The sequence below is a fragment of the Chrysochloris asiatica genome, unplaced genomic scaffold, assembly GCF_000296735.1.
Source record: "Chrysochloris asiatica unplaced genomic scaffold, ChrAsi1.0 scaffold00211, whole genome shotgun sequence".
NCBI lineage: Eukaryota > Metazoa > Chordata > Mammalia > Afrosoricida > Chrysochloridae > Chrysochloris > Chrysochloris asiatica.
This window is the reverse complement of record NW_006408729.1, coordinates 4,669,554-4,693,026: the sequence shown is the minus strand read 5'-3', so window position 1 is coordinate 4,693,026 and position 23,473 is coordinate 4,669,554. Positions and strand designations below refer to the sequence as shown.

Sequence of the window (23,473 nt, the reverse complement as noted above, 5' to 3'; positions counted from 1 at the left end):
TGATCATATACTACACCATTTCTTTCAAATAAGGTTGTTAGTTATATGTGGCATATATTTGGTAACTCTTAATTGAAAAGTTACTTAAAACACATTTTAAACTTGGAAATGTGAGAACACACTCATTTGAAAATTAGTTAAGAAAAGTCACGTGGGTCTATAGTATAAACATTGGACTATAAACACAAGATTGGGTGATGAAGTCCACCAGCCGCTCCATGGAAGAAAGATGAGGCTTTCTGCTTCCGATAAGGTTTGTAGACTCAGAAACCCCATATAGGATCGTTATGAGTCTGAACCGACTCACTAGCAATAACAACATTACCTGAAAACTAAATCTGACAAAGGCAAAAGCCCATTTCGTAGTTCTGGTTAGTTTTCTTTTCACCCTTATGTCAAAAGGTAGATACTTTAAAAATACCTATTCAATAAAGTATCTGAAAAAATTAATTAAACAGGACATATTTACTTTAATAGTCTATATTGTTGTTGTTGTCAGGTGCCATCGAGTAGGAACCGACTCATAGCGACCCCATGCACAGCAGAATGAAACAATGTCCAATCCTGGGCCACCCTCACTACTGCTGCCACACTTGACGCTGACGCCATCAATGATGCCACCTGGCTGATCCATCTCATTGGGGGTCTTCGTCTTTTTCTCTGACCCTCCACCTAACCCCGCATGACATCCTTCTCTAGTGACTGTTCCTTCCGGACAATATGTCCAAAGTATGAGAGACGAAGCCTAGCCACCTTGGCCTCCAAGGAGCACTCTGGCTGCACTTTTTCCAAAACAGATCTATTGGTTTTTTTGGCAGTCCATGGCACTTTCAGTATTCTCCTCCAACACCACAACTCAAAGACATCAATTCTTCTACGATCTTCCTTATTCACTGTCTAGCTTTCGCATCCATAGAGGTTATTGAAAATACCATGGCTTGGGTCAGGCGCACCTTAGTCCTCAAGTGGACATCTTCTATATTAGAAGGATGAATAAACTACAATTTGTGCTAGGTTAAATTTGGACAATGAAGAAATAGAAGACATGAAAATATCTCAAGAAATTTATAACATACTTGAGAAGATGCCATGTACAGGGTTTGTCTACTTTGCCATAAAACCAAAACTGGACTGTACCCAGCTCCATTACAGAACATTTTTATCTAAAATCCTTCATAAGAATCCTGATTAAAAGGGGGGGATATGCAGAACATAATTTCAAATTCTCATAGAATCCAGATTTTCTGTAGACATGGATGCTGGATGTTGTTGTTGTTATGTGCCGTGGAGTCAATTCTGACTCATAGTGACCCTGTACAGGGTTTCCGAGGCTGTAAATCTTTACGGGAGCAGAAAGCCTCACCTTTCTCCTGCAGAACAGCTGGTAATTCGAACTGCTTACTGTGAGATTCACAGCCTGATTCGTAACCACTATGCTACCAGAGCATGGATGCTGGATAAAAGCCCCAAACATTCTTTTCTAGATAAACTGAGCTATTGTTTGGTTTAAAGACCCCAGGGGAAATTTTTGGTTTAAGGTTTAAAGATTATCACAGAGTAATAGTATGGATGCTGGATAAAAGCCCCAAACTATTACTCTGTGATAATCTTTAAAACTTAAACCAAAAATATCCCCTGGAGTCTTTAAACCAAACAATAGCTTAGGTTACCTAGCAAAGAATGTGAGTCTTAAGCATCATGTTCTTTTAAGATCTCTATGTATGAAATCAAATGGACAACAGCAACTTAAAAGATTAGATAGGACCCTTAGGGTTTATGCATTTATGCTAATGGAGAGGAACAGCCCAGAAAAGGACGGTAAGAATGGCTATAAAGCGCAAAGAATATAACCATTGACACTGAATTGTACATGTAAAACTGTTTTTTAATTGGAGGATGTTTTGTTATGTATATTATTAACAATAAAATAAATATAATAAATTATTTTTAAAAGAACAACAACAAAACATGGGTATAAGGAATTATATAATTTCAAGTTGTATCTCCTTTTTTACATGTCTATTTTGCTGTCAATAGCATATACGTAAAAACTCATTGCCATTAAGTTGATTCTGACTCATAGAAACTCTACAGGACAGAGTAGAGCTACCTACCCCATGAGGTTCCAAGGCTGTAAATCTTAATGAAGGCACACTGCTACATCACTCTCCTTTAGAATGACTGGTGGGTTTTAACCACAGACCTTTAAGTGAGCAGATAGGGACTTTAACCACTGTGCCACCAGAAGTCCTGTTAGCATGTATGTTGGTTGTGTGCTGTCAAACTGCTTCCGACTCATAGCGACCCTGCTCTTTACAGGATCAGAAAGCCTCATCTTTCTGTAGAGGAGTAGAACTGGTAGATTGAAATAACTGCTAACTTTCAGGTTAGCAGCCCAACTGGTCATCCACTATTCTACCAAGGCTTGTTGTTAACATGTATTTCTTTTCTAAAAGTAATGATCAAATTATAAATACTTCATTTTCACTTTTAGTGATTATATTTATCTTTAAATTTCAAATTATATAAGCTGTGAAATTGTTTTGCTTATTAAAAGGGTGCATGATTTAAAAATTTGAGAAGACGTGTACTAGAGTATTTCGAATTGACTTCACAATAATATTCATACAGTTGAAGACTCCACATAATGGAGTTTCTTATTGACCACAATACTATAAACGATATATATTTTTTAATTTCCACGAATACAAGTGGCCACACTTTCCTAAGTATACTCAAACTAGAGCATCTATAAAATTTGTCTGTTTATGCACTTACCTCCAATTTGAGCATCAATCATATCTTTGTTTCTTCTTTCTCAACATACCACAAATATCTAATTACATTATGCAGAAATCAAGTTTGCCTAACATGCTGTATTTGGCATATAAACTGAGTGATTATGACAAATTAATGAAAGTGTTTGGAAAACATAAAATATTAGCTGATAACACGTCACATCTTATGATTCATTAACAATTACAATCTTAAATTTAGTTTAATTTTTGACTGTTAAAATGAGTGTTATATACCTAAAGAGTAAAAAGGGAGTCCACAGAATGGGGAAAATCATTTGCAATGGAACATCAGACAAAGGAGTAACTTAAAAAATCTATAGGGAACAACACCACCTCTACAAGAAAAAGACAAATAACCCAATTAAATAAATGGGCATAGGACATGAACAGACACTTCAATGAGGAGGATATCCAGGGAGCCAATAAACATATGAAGAAATGTTCACACTCTCTAGCCATTGTTGTTGTTGTTAAGTGACACTGAGTTGATTCTGACCCGTAGCGACCCTGTATAGGGTTTCCAAGGAGCAGCTGGTGAGTTTGAACCACAGACCTTGCAGTTCAATCGACTTTGCAGTCTGACGCATTAGCCCACAGCAAAAACAAAAATGAGATATCATCTCACACCAGCAATAACAGCAAAGATAAAAAATGAAGAGGACAATAAATGCTGGTAAGGATGTGGAGAGACTGGGATACTCCTACATTGCTGGTGGGATTTCAAAATGGTCCAACCACTCTGGAAAGCAATATGACACGTCCTCAGAACATTGGAAATAGAAATACCTTATGATTCAACAATTCCTCTACTTGGTATTTACCCACAAGAAACGCGAGCCATAACACGAGTAGATATATGCACACCAATATTCATAGCAGCACTATTTACAATAGCAAAAAGATAGAGACAGCCTAAGTGCCCATCAATGAAAAAATGGATAAACAAACTGTGGTACATACACACAATGGAATATTATGCTACCTTGAAGAATAACAAGGAAGCTGCAAGCCACCATATAACATGGATGAAGCTTGAGGGTCATTATGCTGAGTGAAAGTAGTCAGTCACAAAAGGAGAAATACTGCATAGGACCATTATTGTAAAAGATTAAGAAAAAGAACTAATACTAAAAGGGGGAAAGAAAAAAAATTCTTTGCTGGTTACTGGGATGTAAGGGGTAGGTCGAGGGGAGGGAGGGGAAGGTGGAGCACAGGGTAGGGAATAGATACAGGATTGCTTAGGTGTTGTAAAGGGTGGGGGGATGTTTAAGAAGGGGAAGGGGAATGGAAGAACAAGGTGGATGAGATAACAGGCAGGTTTGCATGGAACAAGTGGGACAGAGGTAAATAATGATGTATGCAAAACCTTGGAACAACAAGGCCCTGGGATACAGAGATTGAGGCATGGTATGAATGGATAAAAGAGGGGAAATAATGTTAAGATGCTTAGCTGTCTCTTGAATCTTGGTTTCCCTTGCCTACTATTGTAAAATAGACACTTGAGGGGGAGAGAAAGGAATAGCCAGAAACATCACCATAGAAAGCTTGTAAGTCTGTCTTCAGCCTAATATGGAATACCTAATATGGGGCAACAGCTTGTCCTGTGAAGGCTTCCTGCAAAGCCTTTGCATTGCCTAAGACATAGGAGGAATCCTGAACCCCATCCAGAATCTTCCGAAGTGGGAAATGTCCACTTGAAAGGACATGCAGACCATCCTGGAGTGGCTAGAAGATACTTCTTGAAAGAAATACCAGCAGGAAAAATAAAAAAAAAAAAATAATGGCAGTCTGACTGACTACTACAAGAACAAGCAAGTTGTTCACCAGGGAGCCATCAAGGCAAGTGGTCGGGTCCCCACAGGGCAAGCCCCCTTCAAAGACTAACACTCAAGGGGAATACACAAGCAGGTATGTGGTCCTGCTGGTGACTACACTGGTTTTCCGATAAGGGGAAGTGGGGGATAAACAGCAATGAAGTTGTGAACTAAGTCCGACCACATTCAACAGACTCTGAATTGAGACCTGGTTGGCCAGCAGTATGGTGAGAAATGGGGACTCCTGAGCCCAGGGACAGGGACATGGCCACAGAGGACTAGACCAGAGAGTGAAGCATCCAGATGATATGAAGTGAGGGGAGAGATTTACAAGAATACCCATACTTGCAGAGAGTAACCATTTGACCTGGCTTCAATGGCTGGATGATCAGAACTCGACGAGAAGAAAGAAAAGGAAAACAAAGAGTATTCACTACAATTTGATGAACTTGACCTATACTTATGGATGTAGTAGCTCAAAAAAGGGAACAAATCTTTATAGCAAAGATCATTCCCACCCCTTCCGTACACAGGGTTGACAGGGATGGGCAACTTAGACATTGGCTACCCAAAATGGGGGGTGGGGGTGGCGCTACAAAGGCATAAAGTGACAGGCTTACAAGCTTTCAAGAGGAAGCCTAGTTTCAAAGTGTGCAGGGGAAGGTAGAATCTCTACTGAGTGGTTTCCAACCTGTCTGGAGGGGGCTGGTCAAAGGAGATGAGGATAAGACTCTTGTGGTTCAATAGTGAATAATTGCTATCAGGACTGATTGTGAGCGTTGCAAATATAAAAATAGATGCTTTGTAACAAAAGGAGGGGAATGGTTGATTTTGCAGTCCAGGAGCGTAGGACCCTGGGACCATCAAGGGAGAAGAGCAAAATGCAGAACCCTATCCAGAGAAGCAGTGATGCCAGAGATGGAGGTAGAGATGATGATGTGGAGAGACTGAGCAGATGGGGACTCAGTACTCAGCGAGGGAGAGGGACTGTGTGCTAACAGCAGGAGGGCAGGCTTGCAGGGTGTACCCTTTGGTTGTGTGAATGGGTCCTGAGTGCTTCGGTGTACATTAAAAAAACAACAACAACAACAACTAACAAACAAACAGAGGGAATGGAAGCAAATGCTGTTGAATGATGGTGCATGGAGAGGACTGTAATCATTGCAATCAAATGAAATATGATCGGATGAACGTAAAGCTGATGTTCAGCCAGGTAAACTATCACTCAATTTGCAATAAAAACTTTATATAAAAAGAAATGAGTACCATATATTTGAATTGATAAATGGACCGATCAGGATAGCCAATAAACTCTTTTCCTATCCCTTAAGAAAATACAGAAAACTGAAACACATGATCATAATATATGCTTTGTAAATTATTAAACTGCTCTTTATTAGGGAAAAGTTTGCTTTATAAAATCACATAAGTTTATGTTATAGTTCCTTATTTGTTGTTGTTGTTAACTTCCAACTCATAGCAACCTTGTATAGGGTTTCTAAGAGTGGCTGGTGGTTTTGAAATGCTGACCTTACAGTTAGCAGTCCAGTGCTGTTCCTACAGTGCCACACTAGGATTCTTATGTCCTTATGTTGTTGTTAAGTCCCATCAAGTCAGTTCTGACTCACAGACACCCTGTACAGGGTTCCTGAGGAGTGGTTAGTGAGCTTGAATCTCCGACCTTGTGGTTCAAAGGGACTTTGCAGTCCAGTCATTAACCCACAGTGCCACACCAGAACAACTATATCCTTACTGCTGTTGTTATGTGCCATCAAGTCAGTTTTGACTCATATCGACCTTATATAGGGTTTTCAAGGAGTGGCTGTTGAGTTTGAACTGCTGACTTTGTGGTTCAAATGACTTGTGGTCCAGTGCTTATTCTGCAGTGCCACAGCAGTTAGCTATTAAATATCTCCTGTGATAGGTATTTTGGAGAATTTTAAAATGTCACTATTATCTCAAACTGGTGGGAAGACAAGTGTATATAAATGAAATAATGCCATTTTAAAATAAAGGAAACAAATACAATTAGTTGCATTAAGAAAAGTAACATACTTGGGACATTAGACTTGTATGTATAAATAGGTACCAGACAGTGTTTCTAACTAGCATTAGCGATCTGTTAGTGATCTGACTTTACATCAATAAAGACACAGTGGCACTTGATCATGTATTTCTTTGTACGTCTCATGGACATACGAAATGTGGATGATAACCATTATTTCAGAGGGGTCTCTAGTATTTTATAGATCTTGGTAGATAAAGAAATGAAATCGTGTCCTATACATGTTGCCTGGGAAGTAGTATAGAACTAAATCATGCGATTTGGCAACTATGATCTTTCCTTCTGTTTCATTAGGAAGTAATTTTCCCTTCAGCAGTACCAAGTCATTCTTATCATCTCTGACCTTTCTGTTCTAACAGTAACACAAAGCAAAGACAGTTGACTAAGATTGGTTTCAAATGTATTTTGAAGAGCTAGAAAGTGCTATAAAGGGTCTTTGTGGTTATTGCAAAGTGCTGTTGAGTCAGTTCCAACTCATCGTGACCCTGTATAGGGTTTCTGAGGAGTGGCTGGTGGGTCTGACACTCCACACTGGTAGTTAGCAGTCCAGTGCTTATCCTACAATGCCACACCATGAGGCCATAAACGGTCTTAGATGTTATTATTACAGGAAACTCTTTTATCTGTTTCAAATTCTGAGTTCCATGTAAGATTTATTTCTCTGTGTGTATTTTTTTGTGGGGGGGGGTGTGTGAAAGTAGATTTTGCTTCTTATAACTTGTTTTGGAATATAAGTGATACAGACAGCAAATAGAAATCAGAAATTATGAAAATGAAGTGTGGTTGACATTATCAGAGAAGACTTAACCAAAAGGAAGTGATTTGCAATGTTGATGAAATTTGTAATAAACTGAGAACACAAGAAAGAGAGTTCTAGTTAGGAAGATGAAAATTAAACAGAATAATTGGATAGGAAAAAAACAAAACAAAACAACAAAAACTGATTGATTAGAGGTGATATAGCTGGAGATAATTAAGAGTAGAAAAGTGATATTAAATACCTTGGATTCTAATATGAGGTGTTTCATACTAGAAGAAGGAAAAGAACAATACATATAATACTTATGACGCTAAATAGGTCAGTTCTATGGAGAATCCAATGGTGTAGATAAATTGAAAAGAAGACTAATTGAAGCTTCATTAAATGAATACAATCTCAACACATTTCAGTATGATGGTGGCAGTGTTAAAAGATAACATCAAACAGAATGTTCTTAGACTTTCATATGGTAATCATAAATAAAATAATGAATGAGTCATTCATTTGTGCCCTAATTCAACAAATATTAAATGCCTACAACAGTCCTACAATATTCCACTGTGTGAGGGCCTAAAAATACAATGGAACAATTACATATAATCAATGCTCTCATTAAGTAAACACTTAATGGGGAAGGCTGAACTAATTAAGTAACAGCAGAATAAAACATGATATGATGGCAGAGTTTTGTTTTTGTTGTTTTCTCCTTTGTTCACTGTTCTAAAGCTTAAGAAATTGTCTGGTATATAGGAAATCCTCAATAAATTTTGCTGAATGAATAAATGAACAATTCATTGGGCAGGGTTAACTTGAAGTTCCCAGGAGGATGTGGTATTCAAGCAGAAGCCTGAAGCATATAGAGGGGTTGGCCACAGAATAGCTGAGATAGGAACAAGGAATAATGCTCACAGAATGAATGGTTTATGACATACTTGAAGGACTGAAAGAATTATCTATACACTTGGAAGAATCTAGGTGAGGCATGGAAAGAGATGAGGCTATAAAAGCTATAAAGATTAATAACAGACAAATGATAAGGGTTTTACCATCCAAGTTAGGAAATCTGAACTTCATCTGAAGAGAAGAGATTTATGGAATCAGGGCAAGAGACAGATTCTATCTTGCCACTGGCATGTCACTCAACCTCCCTATGCCTAAGGTTCCTAGTGTGAAGAACAAAGACAGTAACCAACTACCATGATTGTTAATCAAAAGATGTACTGATGGGAACAGCTTAGCAATTCAAAGTAAGTGTTTCCTACCTCTTATACCACAGCTCTTTCGAGCTCAACTACTAAGCTAAAAGTTGGTAGGGATCCTGGTGTAGGTTAATGCTCTAGCTGTAAGGTTACTTTGAACTGTAAGGTTGGTGGTTCAAGCTCACTAGCTGCTCCTCGGAAACCCTATACAGGGTTGCTGTGAGTTGGTACGGACTCGACAACACTTAACAACAACAGAAATACACAGACAAAAGACCTAGTGATTTTCTTCCATAAAAAAAACAGGCAAGAAAACCCTAGAGAGCAGTTCCACTCTGTAACACAATTTGTTACAGGGTGAACTGAAATCAGCTATACAATGAGTTTTTAAAATTTCCTCTCCAGTTGCACCTTAGAGTACAGCTGCTCCTCAATAAATGTTTATATTAACAGATTGCTATTAAAATAATCACTAGCATAAAATTGGATAAAGAATTTTGTATATCTATCGTGTACTAATATTTGTATTCTCAAGAAGACAACAGGTACCTGACTGTCCACACTTTGCATCTCTAAGTCCTGGTGCGGCCCGGCCCTGTAGGATAAGTACTTAAATGCTAATTACAAGATCAGCAGTTTCAATCTACCAACTGCTCCTCAGAAATCCTATACAGGGTCACTGTGAGTCACAACGGACTTGATGGCACTTAACAACAGTTGCAAAGTGTAAGCAAGGTGACAATGCTTTTTCATTCAACTCTTTTCATACAACACGACTAAATCAGAAATAAATAAATGCAGTATTGTTTAAAATAGAAATGACACAGGAACAAATTATATAGAAATTACCATTTTAGTACTGAATAGTACACTTATATTGACATGCTTTTCTATTTCCATCATCTTCATAGCATCCCTTAACTGATATTCACTATTTAAGTAAAAGCTTAGCATTTGCAAAGTGCTTTGAAGCACCTTAAAATACTCAGAATCAATAGTTCAACACAATCTCGAAGTTAACTACAAGGTCTAAATGCTTGTTAGTGGACAGGTGGAGGGTATTAAATATCATAGAACCTTGAGCCACATGACGATCTGACAAATCCTTTCACCCTCAAATGTTACTAAGCATATCATCCCCCACCCCAAAATGCACTAAAATATAAGTGAAGTAGTGGTTTCAGGCAAAAATGGATTTGAACTTAAATGAGGCCTCCCTAACTCTCCTTCTCATTTTTGATTCTCTCTGCAAATTTGTTTAATTCTGTACTGTTGCAGTTAGATTTACTTTGAATATCCTCCAAATGACACCCTGTCGGCACCTGGCTTAAGAAGGGATCTTCTAATTCCAGGAATTACTAAGCCACAGACTGTTACTAGCCTTGTGACGTTCTGCTGCTCACTCATGAATCACTCACTGTGTCTAGGGAATGGTGAACTCGGACTGGCCAGTCCTGGGTCGTGTGCCCACTCCCTTTGGAGTGGGGAAAGCCTATTGTCAAAATGAGTGGGAAAGGGAAAAATTGTACAGGCAACCCAAAACAGTGGTTTGTGTATTATCAAAAGAAAAGTTGTTGAAATTCTTATACTTTTGTTAACCATAAAGATCATTTCAGTGGCCATTCTAATGCTTTTGTTTGAATTCTAAGTTATCACTTAAGTAATACTGGCAAGACCTGAAAAAGTCAGTGAAAAAGTTTAGTAAACCACCTTATCTAATGTGGCACTGTGGGATAATGTGCTAGACTACAAGGTCGGTTTGAACTGCAAAACTGATGGTTCAAACTCACCAGCCGCTCCTCAGAAACCCTATACAGGGTCGCTATGAATAGGAACCAACTCAAAAACACTTAACAACAGCAACAACGGTATCTATGTAGAGCTTATGCTGACTGATTTACATTCCAGATCAAAGATCCTGAACAGTGTCACTTTGTGCTCTTTTATTTATCCGTTGCCATTTTTTATTCTGACTGTAATTATCACCTCAGCACTTTCTTCTTATTTCCACTTCCAATGGAATTGGCTATCTTTACACAGAAATAGTTTTATATTAAATCTACATACATTCTATACACACATAACACATACACAGATATACAGGTGAGCATACACATAATACTTCATAAAAAATCCAAAATGAAATACAGACAATGAAGAATCTACTAGGTTTACTCACTAGCTAAATTAATACATGCAATGAATCAGTGTCCCTGGGTGGTATGAGTGGTTATCATACTCGAATCTCTAAGAGATTGGACGTTTAAGTTCACCCAGAGGGACCTTGGTAAACTACAGCTGAAAAATTAGCCAGTGAACATCCTATTGAGCACAATTCAATTCTGACGCACACAGGTTACAATTGACTCAATGGTAACTGCTGTATAAGCCACTAGGAAAGATCAAATATTAAAATGCTAACACTCTGAATGCCAAGAGTCTACTCTTGTACTGTGATGTCTGAAGTTTGGTGAAAACATTTTAAGAACCATGAGTCATGTCTCTGAAGATGGCAGTCGTTTTCATACAAAGATCAAGTGTTAAAAAGGCATGGAAAACTGGAAACGAAACAACTATATAAAACCCACTTAAGGGATGATATAATCTTCGTTGATTCAAATTCCTGTAAGGGTTAGAAAATTCTGTGTTAAGTACACTTTCCATATTTCTCTTTCCACAGTTGTCATTAATAAGGTATTTACAAAAGATGTTTTTATGAAGACACAAAAGATATGAGTTTCTTAATATTTCAGCCATTATTAGTTTTTATTTTCCACTTGCAGTAATACTCATCTATTTGGGATACGGAGACTGGTTACTTTGGAAATGCTGATAGTAAAGACACATACATTATCATTATCACACATCCCTATTTACAATGCATTTTTTATTCATAGTATCTTTAACTTTGCCAAGCTAAAAAACTCATACTTATCCACAAGGAATGTTCTGGAGAATAGACAGTATATACTGACTACAGAGCAAATTCTGTGGTGTTTCAGCCAGAATATAAATATATTCTCATTGAAGTCCTAAGGGACTTCAAAAGCAACTTACATAAGCAAAATCTGTCACTGCTGAAAACAGTCCAGGCAACCAAAATCTACAATAATGCAGCATTTATAAAGCCTGTTAAAATTACTGACACCTTGAAGCTGTCAAGATGTTATTTATTCTATGTTTGAAGAAAGGCACTTTTAAACAGGACAGGATCCTCAGTGTCAACAAAGAGTCAACTGCTTACATCTTGTTAACCTGTCTAATGCTATAGGTCTTTTAGGATTTAGGTCCTATTTCTCTACATGGAAAACTAGAATGAATGGAACAGAAATATTGCTTATTTTTCACCCTAGCCAGTGGGGGCCCTGTTATCATAGTGGATTATGAGCTAGGCTGCTAGCTACAAGATAAACACTTCAAATCTACGAGCCAATCTATTAAGACTTTCTGTTCCCATTGAGATTTACAGCCTCGGAAATCCTTTACAGGGTCGCTCTATGTTGGAACTGACTCCACTACACACAACTACTACCACTAATGGTTTCAATAGGATTGGTGTCAATGGGATTGTTGTAAAAGTGCAGCAACTCATAGTGCCACTCCCACCCTCCCCTTGAACCTCCTCCCACACCAAATTACACAGAATTCGTAGTAATGTTGTTATCAATTTTGATTAGAGAATAGTGTGATAAATATAGCTGCAAATTGCTTAAATGTAATATTTCTCATATTATATGAATACTGACAAGAAAACTGTTTTGCAAAATCTTGCTACATTGCATTACAACATTATTAGTAACTGGGTGGAGGCGTTTTTTGATTCCTCTCCTTTTTGTTTTATTATTTCGTCAGTTTCAGGAGCAGCTATGCATCTGAAGTGCTGACCTTGTGGTTAGCAGGCCAGCGTTTCTCCTACAGTGCCACACCAGTACTACTGGCGCACACGGTGCTGTGGGTTGATGCGATGAACTACAAAGTCAGTTTGAACAGCAAGATTGGTGGTTCAAGCTCATCAGCTGCTCCTTGGAAACCCTATACAGTCACTCTGGGTTGAACTCAACAGCACTTAATAATTAAAGATGGCAGTCGTTTTCATACAAAGATCAAGTGTTAAAAAGGCATGGAAAACTGGAAACGAAACTATATAAAACCCACTTAAGGGATGATATAATCTTTGTTGATTCAAAGAATTTCAGCCTTGAAGGTATATTGATATGTGTAAGTTGGATTTACAAAAAAATACTTTCGTTGTTACAACGAAGTAAATGTATATTTTTATTAAAAATGCTAAAACACTGAATAAAATTTTTATAGACATTTTGGTGTTACCCCTCTGACAGTGTTAAGCAGTATAAGCCTCACCACGTGTATGTCCCTAGTGACATCACTGATCCAGGCAGGTTTGGTTTGGGCTATATTGATCATTAACAGACACCCTAGGGTGTACTAGCTGGTTAAATCTCAAAATATCACTTGTTCTAATCCTCCATTCTCAATTACTGTCTTCAGCTTGCTTCAGGTTGTTTAATTCCTCCAGTTTGAACTTCTGTTACTAGATTTACTATTCAATTATTTGAGTTCTATTTACTATAAAAATTGCAAATGCATTTGAGTTATTAAAATATACCAAGCAGTATTTCTAAATATTTTAAATGCTAGTTCAACAAATTCCTTTTTTCTTGTTGCTAGTTACTCATGAGTTGATTCCAAATCACAGCAACCCAAGAGCACAGAGTAGAACTGCTCCATAGGGCTTTCAAGGCTGTGATCGTTCAGAAGCAAACCACTAGGGCTATCTTCACAGATTTTTAGCTAGCAATCAAGTGCTTAACTGTCTGGGGCACCATAATTAAAAGAGGTCAGCATTATAATCATTTTCCACATAGGAAATTGAGGAAGGTTAAGTACAAGGGCAAGTCAAAAAGCAGTGCTATAAAATCACAGAAATTTATACAACAAACAAAACTATGTGAAGCTATTGCTTCTTGGCATAATCGTCCATCAAGATCTATAAACTTCTGAAGGCCGTATTTCTGTCTCTCTAACTCTTCCTGGTGTGGCGTTGCCGGTTAATGCGGCAAACTGCAACGCCAGTTTGTGCCGTTAAGGCCGGCAGATCTAACTCACCAGCTGCTCCTTGGAAACCCTGTACAGGGTCGCTATGAGTTGGATCCCGACTTGATGGCACTTAGTAACAACGACAACTCTTCCTGGAAATTTTAACATTCTTCAATTTACATCATATCAAAACAGCAGTTTGAGCATTCTTGAAGGCCTTGAATCATGTTCCTTTTAAATGTTCTTTGAGTTTAGGGAACAAAAAGGAATCTGAAGGGGTAAGATAAGACTGTAGGGTGGATTGAGTAAGATTTCCCAATGAAATTCTCCTAGGGCAGCCCTTGCTTCTCTCAAAGAACAAGCAGGCACACTGTCGTGATGGAAAATAAAATTCCTCAGTGAGAATTTCCTGGCTTTTTTTCTCACTAATGCAGTTTTCAATTTTCTTAAAACGTCTTCCTAAGTAGCTCCTGGGATTGTCCTGTGTCCTTAAAGAAAATCTATCAAGATTAATCCCTTTTAATGCCAAAAAGCAGTTGCCAGAAACTTCTGAATTGACTTCTCTCCTGAATGTAATTGGCTGAGCAGATTCCCTCAGAAGCTACTGTTATGGTGGGGGACCTTTTTTTTTTTTTTTTTTAAGGCATGACACTTCTTGTTGTTGTTAAGTACCGTGGTGTCGGCTTTGACTCATAGTGACCCTGCACAGGGTTTCTGAGGCTGTAGATCTTTACGGGAGCAGAACGCCTCATCTTTCTCCAACGGAACTGCTGGTAGTTTCGAACTGCTGACCTTGAGGTTGGCAGCCCAACTCGTAACCACTACACTACTACTAGTCTAGGATATTACCAACAGTACTTATCTGTAGCCATCCACTGATCATAGAAACATGTTTAAACATGTTTGGAGTAAACCCTTGCATGTGTGAACTGTAACTCTGGTAGTAACACTTTTTACCTTACCTACTTACCTTATCTAAAATAGAGGGATGTGGTCAACAGATGATGCCTGTTATGTCAAATAATAGACAGTCTATCATGTAGATGAGACTTACTGCCACTATAAACATCTGAGTAAGGAGCTCTGGTAGCATAGTGCTTACAAATCGGGCTGCAAACCTCAAGGTCAGCAATTCAAAACTACCAGATGTTCCATGGGAGAAAGATGAGGCTTTCTGCTCCCGTAAAGATTTACCACCTTGGAAACCCTATAAAGGGTCGCTATGAGTCGGAACCGACTCCACGGCACATAACAACAACAATTTATGGAGAAGCATCCTTCACATGTAAGTGTCGAGGTTACAAACGGTTTTTCTAGTCTTCCCTCGTCCAGGAACCAAGTCAAACTATGTGCCCCAAGAAATGATATAAAAAGCCTGATGGAAAAATCAGGATGAGAGGAGATGTTCATAACCACTACTTTGAAAAGGTCTTGAAAGCTTTAGGGGACTGCAGACTCAACATCTATCATGCTTGTGATGAAAGCTCTAATAGGTTAATTTTTTTCTGAACTTATTTTTAAGCATACACTGACAAAATAGAGTACCCTCAATGAGCAGGGTTGACTTCATTTTAGGCCAGAAAACCATGTCTTATAAGAACAGGTGCTATTTAGTCCAGAAAATAAAATATTAGAGGGCAGAATGATGAGTGCCCTCTAGTACTTAAGAGGCTTTCATGGATAAGACAACAGGTTCATTTTCCCTGTTTTTTTTCTGGAGGCAGAATAAAGGCAAATGAGTGAAAGTTAAAAAGGAAGCCAATTTGGTCCAATATAAAAGACTCATTTCTAATAATGAAAACCATTCATAATGTAATGGTTATCAGTGGGATAAAAGGAATTTATCCACTTAAGTAAAGTGTGAAAGCCCAGGTTGATACTGGTATTTCACACATATTTCTATGTCCTCTCTTAGTTTTCTTCTTTTTGAATAATGACTCTTTTCACTTTGGGCAACTTACTTTGAGTGAGTAGCTACAACTATAGCTTAAATGGAAGATCCAGTATTAATCAGTAGTTAGATGTCGCACTGTGGGTTAATGTGCCAAACTGCAAAGCCCTTTGAACTGCAAGGTCAGTGGTTCAAGCTCACCAGCTGCTCCTTGGAAACCCTACACATGGTTGCAATGGGTCAGGATCGACTCGAATGCACTTAAAAACAACAACAACAAAGATATTGACCTAGCAACCCAAATGGTTTCACATGTTATTGTGAAATAATCTCACCTCAGCTCTTACCTTGTAGGGTTGATCTGAGAACTAAAACGTATATTCCATTGTAACTGGCTTCCAATTACATTTCTTTGATTCGAATACACCATCAATTATGTATACGGTAAAACATTAATTTATGTACCACTCAACGAAATGGAGTCCTGGTGTGGTGCTGTGGTTTAATGCGCTGGACTGCAAGGTTGGTTGGAACCACAAAGTCGGCAGTTCAAGCTCCCTAGCCACTCCTCGGAAACCCTATGCAAGGTCACGATGGGTCGAAACTGACTCAACAGCACTTAGCAGCAACAAATGAAACGAGTCCTAGTATGTCACTGTAAGATAAACACTGGACTGGTAACTGCAAGGTCAGCCATTCAAACCCACCAGCTGCTCTTCAGAAACCCTATACAAGGTAGCTACAAATCAAAGTACATTCATGACATTTAACAACAAATGAAATAATAAAAAATGACACAAGATTTTCTTACCACTGAAAATTTTTATTTTATACTTTAAAGAGATGACATTATACTTATTTATATTTATGGTTTTATCGTTTTATCACTGCTGGTATGGTACTGTAAGATAAGCACTCAACCACAATGTCAGTTTGAACCATAAGATTAGCCGTTTACACTCACCAGCTGCTCCTTGAAAACCCTATAAAGGATTGCTATGAGTTAGAACAGACTCAACGGCACTTAACAATAACCACAATGACACATACATATCCCGGTGTGGCGCTGTAGGATAAGCACTGGACTGCGAACCACAAGGTCAGTGGTTTGGCAGTTCAAACCCACAAGCTGCTCCCTGGAAGCCCTATGCAGGGTCGCTATGAGTCAGAACGACCTCAATGGCACTTAACAAAAACAACGTATTTAACCTGCTGGACCCCTGATACCATAGTGGGTTACCCGTTGGGCTGTTAACTGCAAGGTCAGCAGTTCAAGGCCACCAGGTACTCTGTGGGAGAAGGATGACTCTTTCTGCTCATAATTCTATAGTGGGTCACTGTAGGTCAGAATGGACTCCACGGCACACCACCACCACATGTCCTGGTGTGGTGCTGTAGCATAATCACCCAACTGCTAACCACAAGGTCAATGGTTCAAATCCACCAGCAGTTCATCGGAAACCCTATTCAGGGTCCCGGTGAGTCAGAAGCAACTCGACAACACTTAATGACAACAATATATGTATCCAAAGAACCCTCCTGACATAGTGGCTAAAGCACTCGGATGCTAACCAAAAAGCTGGAGCTTTGAATCCACCAGCTGCTCCATGGAAGAAAGATGTGGTAATCTGCTTCCATAAGGATTTACAACCTTGGAAACCCTATAGAGCAGTTCTACTCTGTCCTATAGGTATACTGTGAGATAGAGCTGACTCAATTGAAATGGATTTTATATTGTTCTCAAATGAACATCTAAACAAAACACCTATTGATAATATTCCTAAATCATCTTCTTCCCACTGACTTTATCAGAAACATTTTTCACATCAGGCATTGATGTTTATTGCTAAATATTATCAATGCTATCAAAGTGTTTATAGTGTGTTGTTATTATTAAGTTCCGTTGATTTGGTTCAATTCATAGCAACCCTATATAGGGTTTATGCGGAGCAGCTAGTGGGGTTGAACTGCCAACCTTGGTATTAGCATTGCAGGGCTTATCCTACAGTTCATGGTATGTTGTTAAGCGTCATGGTGTCAGTTCCAACTCATAATGACCCTTTGTAGGGTTTCAGAGGAGAGGCTTCAAATCTTTTGAGGGAGTAGAAAGCCTCATCTTTCTGCCACGGAGCAGCTGGTGGGCTCAAACCACTGACCTTCTGATTCAAAGTCCAGGGCTTATCCTATGGAACCACTACACTCCACAGATTTTTAAAGGGGGTCCAAAGTACTATAACCAGGATTTGGTTGTTGGGCTTTGTTGCTTGGTTTATGATCTATTACTTGCATGTTGGTAAGAAAATATAATGGTTTATTGGCTTATGATAGTATTTATTTTAGATTCTATAAAACACTGGTTATTGAATTGTGAGAAATTCAGAAAATGTGGAGTCTTACTAATGTTTTTCCTAGTGTTAAATTTACACCTCACTGCACTGTTTTCCTGCCTTTCTAGACAAAAGCAATTAGTTTCAATATAATATAATAACTTGGAAGACAGTTTAATTGTAGACAGCAATTTAACTCAACACATGTGGTTGTAATGTGCACATAATTCAGAGACAAAATGATGTTGTTTCGTATGAACATCTACAATCAAGGATTTGCATGAAAAGGCCATGGCAGCTAAATCATGACTAGTGTTTGACTGATTACAATTGTGACATACAAGAACATTTAAGAAAGTTCAAATGCAGAAAACGTATATCTTAGATTTAGTGACTTATGGTATTGTTTGATTACTGTTTTTGGGGTTTCTAAGACTGTAAGGGAAGTGTCTGTCTTAACATGAAACTGTATTTACATAAAACAGGGACTCAATAATACTTACTCAATGGGGTTGATGTTGGTAGACATGTTCCAGAACTTTTCTGGTACTGTCTAGGTTAAAGGACTATTAAATTACTTTCTGAACCTATTATTCTTTCATTCCCGAGCAATTAAAAGGGCACAATGAAGGGAGTAAGGAATTTGACTGAGGCTGTGCCTTTATATGCAACCTATTAAATGAGGAATCACAAAGCTGTTTGTCTCAGTGAGTGAAGAAAGGTTTGCTGTTCCCAGACTTCACACCCAGATGTGTGTAAAGGCACATAAACAGTTCCCAGCTGATCTGGATGTGTGATTGAGAGTCACGTCTTTTCTACAGTTCACTGTGAACCACCTCAATGTCATCCTCACTCTGCCGCCCACCCAAGCCAAAGGCTATCTCATCCCAAAGCGGGAGTAGACTGAAGTCCTCTGGAAGATATGAGTCACAGTCTCTGGTCTAGGTGTCTGCCTGTGTGTTCATTTTTTATTTATTTTTCTTTTCTTTTCTTTTCACTGTGGCAATGGTATTCTTCTCAGGGGCTCATTATCCCATACTTGATTTAATTGTTGGATAGGGTGCTGACCTCTTCCCCACTTTTTCCTGATGTAAATGTGTTTTGAAAAAGAAAGAAACTTACTGTATAAATTTTTCCAGGGGCTGAGAGTAGGCATGTATACATTTGGGGAGCTCATTATAACATATAGCTATCAGTCCTCAAAATAGGGAGAGAAAAAGCTACTTCCACCAAACCAAATAAAAACGTCAAACTTGTAAGGACATTATTTTCATTATTTTGTGTTCTATAAAATAGGTCATTAATAAATGACGAATCGTATTTCCACTTCAGTAAAGTGGAGATCTTACTAATCTTCCTAAAGCATTGCTTTTACTGTGTTATTTCCTGGGCAGAATTGTCAGTGGTTTCCTTTGCCTAGAAGATGGAATTCACATTTCCCAGCATGGCACCACTGCCTTATTTCCTCTAACTAAAGTCTAGTTCTACCATACCTCATCAGCCTCACTTCCAGCAAATCCCTTTAGAGAAGCAGTTGGTGTGGTGGTGAGGCATGTGTGGGCTTTTGTTTCTATTGACCATATTCAAATCTTGGCTTTGCTACTGTTAAATGCATACTTTTTGGACAAGCAACTAAACCAGAAGGGATTTCAAAGTCTCTTCTCTAAAGTGGGGACATCCACTAGGGAGTCCTGGTGTGTAACTGTACGATAAGCACTGGACTACAATGTCAGTTTGAAATGCCATGGCTGGTGACCTTGAACCACCAAACATGAAGTTTAAAGCAACTTTGCAGTCAGCATTAAACCACAGCACCACACCAGGACTCTGAACAGACTCTTTGGCACTTACCAACAACTACAGTGCTATGACAAAAGCACCCCACTCTGCACTCTCATGTGTTTGAGTTATTAAGCTTGCTCTCTCGGCTACTCATTCTGCACTAGCAATAAATACATATGTATTTACATATGGTTGCATATAAGGTTACAGATTGTGTTCATTTTCTAGGGATACCATAACAAAGTACTACAAATTGGTTGACTTGAACAACAGAAATGTATTCGCTCACAGTTTTGGAAGTGAGCAGTCCAAAATCACAGTTTTTTGGCAGGGCCATGTTCTCTCTGAAGCCTCTAAGGAAATATCTTTTTTTTTTTTTTGCCACTTGTAGCTCTGGAAGCCCTGTATTCCTCAGCTTGTTACCACATAACTAACTATTATTTCTTCCTCCATCTTTACATAGCTGTCTTCCCTGTTTGCCTGTATGTCTCTTCACTTCTTATACAGATATCAGTAATACTGGATTAAGAATCTATTGTACACCATCCAGTCTGACCTCATGTTAACTAATTACACCTGCAATGACCCTAATTCAATAAAGTCACAGTCTGAGGTTAATTTTTCTTAGGCAACACTCTCAACCAATTACACCATTATCAGGTTAATTTTGCCAAAAAATCCACTACTTAAAATTTTTCATATATACTATTTTGCTAAATAAAATAATTAACAGTGTAAGTATTCTAGTGGAATTATACGGTTCAAGTTTTCTGATCATTATTTTATAAAATTAGAAAAGAAATCTCAGATTAAAACTGATTTGGAGATTTGGCAGTGAGTGACAGGGTCAGGCACAGGATTATTTTTACTCATTCTACAGTAATGTCAATACATAATGGAGAAAAGATTGAAGTTATCAAAGACTTCATTTTACTTGGATCCACAATCAACACACATGGAAGCAGCAGTTAAGATCTAAAGCAATGTATTGTATCAGGTGGAGTCCTGGTGTGGCGCTGTGGGTTAATGTGCCAGACTGCAAACCCGTTTGAACTGCAGGTCACCAGTTCAAGCTCACCAGCTGCTCCTTGGAAACCCTATACAGGGTCGCTATGGGTAGGAATCGACATGACGGCACTTCACAATGACAATAATATTGCATAAGGTAAATCTGTTGCAAAAGACCTCTTTAAATAAAGTGTGTCGAGCAATGATGTTACTTTGAGGACCAAGATGTACCTGACCCAAGCCGATGGTATTTTATTTTTTAAAAACAAAAACAAAAAACATTTTATTGTTAATTGAGTGAAGGTTTACAGAGAAGGTTATCAGTTTTATATTCAGTAAATCAATCATACACTTTGTTTCATCTCAATGGTTGTAATCACCTCCATGTAACAACAGTATTCCCACTTACTCTCTGTGTTGTTTTTTTCCCACACTGCTTCCCATCCCTTCTTCACTTTCTCCTTAGGTAAACGTTGTTCTTCTGATCTTGAATGGATGACCATTACATGGTGAGTATACCTTCCCAGTGTTGTTGTTATTCACCCTTGATTCCTCTCTACTACTTCAATGAGTTCCGTTCCAGACCTGAAGGATGGTCAAGGGCTACAGTCTTGGGGGCCTCCAGTCTCTTTCTGACTAGTAAGGTTGGTTTTTGTTTTGTTTTAATAATTTTGAGGTTTTATTTCACATTTTCCCCCACTCTATCTGGTACTTTAAGGAGCTCTGGTAGGGTAGTGGTTACAATTCGGGCTGCTAACCTCAGGGTCATCAGTTCGAAACTACCACTACCAGCTGTTCCGCGGGAGAAAGATGAGGCTTTCTGTTCCCATAAAGACTTAGAGTCTCGGAAACCCTGTACAGGGTTGCTATGAGTCGGAACTGACTCCACGGCACATAACAACAACAAATCTGGGACTTTATAATGTGATCCCTCCCTTTCAGAGCAGTTGGTAGCTGGACACCATCTAGTTCTTTGGGTGTCAGATTCATAGTAACTGATATTCACGTTTCATTATTCCATTAGATTAGCTGATTGCAAGACTCTACAAATTTTCATCACTCTTCTTTCTTATGCAATCGGAGAGACCAATAGTTGCATCTTAGATGGCCACTCATGAGCTTTTAAGATCTTAGTTGCTACTTACCAAAGAAGGTTGTAGAACATTGTCTCTGTAGTCTACGCAATGCCAATTGACCATGGTGTCCCTGAGCACCCAGACCCTGCATCTCCTTGCCTTAAGGTGTTTGATAATATCTAAGATGCTTTCATCATTCTGTCCCCTGTATGCTTCACCGTAATCATAGATGTGTTTGCAGCAAAATTGTAACTACCCATGTACAAATACTCCTCTTTGAAACTCTTATAGATTTGTGGGTATACTCCCACTCTTCCTCCCATACCTGTTCAGCTTGTGTACCTGTTCATGTATCTACCCGCAGAACACTGTTGTTCCAGGGTTGTGTATATAGCACTATTAAGATCTATGACCTTTAACCCATGCATTCATCCCTTATCTTCACTTGTCTTCATTACTCTTCTGCCAATCTCCTTCTTCATTTATACTGCCTTCCCCATCACCCAAATTAACATGTGTTCACCCTCTAGCCACTGAATTGCTCTCTCTTCCCTCTGGAAACACTTAAAGAATGTTTCTTTTAGCATGAAATATTTTTCTTTAGATTTTTTAAAATAGTGGCCTTTTACAGTATTTGTCCTCTTATGATTGACTAATGTCCCTCAGCATAATGTCCTCCAGGTTCATCCATGTCGTGAGGTGTTTCGCAGATTCATCGGTCATCTTCAATGTTGCATAATATTCTACTGTGTGTATTGTCCAACATTTGTTTATCTACTCTTCCACTGATGAGCAAATAGGCTACCAAAGTTTCTTTATCCCTTCTTCCAGTGATTGGCATTTAGGCTATTATGAACATTGGTGTGCATAGATCTACTCATGTCAAATTATGGTATTTTCAATCACCTCACATGCAAGTGACAGGTGGGCACTGAAACAAGAAGACATTAGAAGACTCAATGTATTTGAATTATGATGTTGGTAAAGAATATTGACAATTCCATGGACTGCCAGAAGAACAAACAAATCTGCCTAGCAGGAAGTATAGCCATAATGCTCCTTAGAAGCTAGGATGGTGAGACTTTGTCTCTCATTCTTTGAACATGTTATCAGGAGGGGCCAGTCCTTAGAGAAAAACATCATAACTGTTAAAGTGGAGAGTCAGTGAAACAGAGGAAGACCCTCAAAAGAGATGAACTGATACAGTGGCAGCAATGATGGGCTCAAGCATAACAATTGTGAGGGCAGTGTTGCTATTCATCAGAACTGACTGGATGGCACCGAACTACAGCAACAACAGGATCAAGATCAGGATTCCTGGAATTCCTTGTACAGTGATGCCCCACTCCTAAAATGCATTGAAGGCAAACAGAGAGCAAAGATAATAAGGCTTGCATTTGCACACTGTTGTTGCTGTGTTTTTTTGTTGTTAAGTGGCTATCAAGTCAGTTTGGAATCATAATGACCCTACATAGGATATTGCCAATGACCAGCAGGTAGGTCTGCATAGCTGAATTTGCAGTCAACAGTCCCATGCTTATCTTATAACATCATAGCAGGACTGCTTGTACATTGTAGGAATTCAAAAATATTTACTTGATCCCTAAAAAAGAATATGGCAAATGTAGAAACAATGTTTTAGTGAACCTAATTATGAATGACTATTTTATCAGAATGCATCAAGAAAAGATGGAA

At 38.6% G+C, this 23,473-nt stretch overlaps 1 protein-coding gene across 3 annotated transcripts in view; it reads right to left on the bottom strand.

Moving 5' to 3' along the window:
- Positions 1–23,473, bottom strand: part of LOC102839900 (serine/threonine-protein phosphatase 2B catalytic subunit alpha isoform-like) — a 449,181-nt gene that overhangs the window by 140,913 nt on the left and 284,795 nt on the right. The window lies entirely within an intron of this gene.